Here is a 2,009-nt window from a genome sequence, read left to right on the forward strand (position 1 = left end):
ATTCAGCTGACACATGAGCATCCAGGCTTGAATACGCAGATGACCAAGCTGAGCCTAGGAAGCAGGTGGTTGCACCCAAGCCCAGTCAGAACATACCTGGTTTAGGAGCTTGCGGATGTAGGTGAAATAAGCCACCTTCTTCTTCTGCCTGCGGGGACGGAGGCAGAGGAGGCTCTGCCAGGCGTGCCCAGCTGCTGCCTTCTTCCTTGGGAGGGCAGGGGGGTCAGGCTCCATCGCTGCCCGCACACGGCGCTGGTTCAACACACACTTGCTACAGCCCCAATGCCTCTGCTAAGGGAGAGCAGAGCCCCAGGACCAGCCCCAGCAGCAGGGTGCTGCCTTCACGCCGGTCACCTCCACCTTACCCTCCATTTCCCAAGGCATTTGCAGGCATTTAATTAGCATCCTGCAATTAGGCACTTGCAATAACACAAAAAGCATTCAGCATGTTGCATAAAACAAGACCAGAACACACGCACCCCCCAGAGCCAAACACACCAGAAAAGCAAAGCATAACATAGGGTATTTTGAGGGTTGGGTTTTTTTGTTTGTTTTTTTTTTCTGGTGTGTGTGGGGTTTTTTTGTTTGTTCCCCCCCAGCTTACCTCCAAGAGCTCCCCCAGCCCTGTCCTGCCCCAGGAGCAGGCAGGGAGCCAGAAACCCCTGCCTATAACCAGGAGGGTTTATTGCTTTCAGCTGGGGGCTGTGGCCCATTGGGACCCACCAGGGATGGGGACAGGGACAAGGACAGAGACGGCCACGCCACCTCACACCTGCACCCCCTGGCTCCTGCACCCAAACCAGCAATTCTTGCCCCAAATGCTCTTTTGGGTGACGTTGTGCTTACTCCCAGGTTCCCCCTACCCTTGTTGCCCTAATTAGCGTCATTAAGCTAATTAGCCCGAGGTTCTGCAGTGGTACGAGGCCTCAGGGGGCCTGGGTGTTCCTGTGGGATTTTTTTGCGTGGTTTTATTCTGCATTGATTTGGGGGGTTTCGGGGGGTTCTGTAAGTGCCAGAGTGAGCAGGTCTGGGAAGGCACCCAGGGGTGCTGGGGGCAGGATCTGGCCCTGCCCAGTGGGACCCTGGGGTGAATGGGTGTCCCCTGGGTGCAGGATCTGGCCCTGCCTGGTGGCATCCTGTGGTGGGGGTTCTCTGGGTGCAGGACCACGTTCTGGGGTGCAAAGCATTGGGGTACAGCAAAAGGGGGCCAATGGATGCAGGATGTGGCCCCATCCTCAGGGGGATGAGCGTGTGTGTGGGTTCCCTGGGGTGCAGCACCCCACCCTGCAGGGTGTTTGTGTGGGGGTGCTGGGGTGCAGCGTCTGGCCCTGCAGGATTCGGGGGGTGTAGGGGGGTGTCCTTCCATGCAGCCCTGCAGGACACTGTGGAGAGGGGCAGGGGTTCCTCGGGTGCAGGATCTGGCCCTGCTGCACCCTGGGGTGGGTTTGTGGGTGGGGAGGGTGTCCCCCTTGGTGCAGGATCCAGCCCTGCCCTGCAGCACCCTGGGTGGAGAGTCCACAGGGTGCAGGATGTGGCCGGGCAGCACCCCGAGGTTGTGTCTCCCCTCAGTGCAGGATCCCGCCCTGAAGCACCCTGAGGGGTGTGTGTGTGTGTCTTCCCAGGTGCAGGATGTGACCCCACAGCACCCTGTGGGGGCTCCTCTTGGTGCAGAATACCACCCTGCTGGGGAAAGGAGGGCTCCCCTGGCTGAAGGACACCCCCTCCCCCCGCAGCACCCTGGCATAGAGGCTTCCCCCAGGTGCAGGATGCGGCCCTGCAGCCCATTGTTTTGGGGGGGGGTGTGCGGGTGTTTCTCTGGGTGCAGGATGCGCCCCCCGCCCCGTTCTGAGGGGGGTGTGTGTGTCCCCCACAGGTGCAGTACGCATCTTTCGCCAGCAGAGGGCGCTCTTGCTCCCTCCCGCGCTGGGCGAAGGGCGGGGCCGGCCCGGAGGGGCGTTGCTGTGTTCTCTCCGCTGGCCAGCAGGGGGCGCCGCCCGGTGCCCGCCTCG

The sequence above is a fragment of the Haliaeetus leucocephalus genome, unplaced genomic scaffold (assembly GCF_000737465.1).
Source record: "Haliaeetus leucocephalus isolate CR32 unplaced genomic scaffold, Haliaeetus_leucocephalus-4.0 Scaffold144, whole genome shotgun sequence".
Taxonomy (NCBI): domain Eukaryota; kingdom Metazoa; phylum Chordata; class Aves; order Accipitriformes; family Accipitridae; genus Haliaeetus; species Haliaeetus leucocephalus.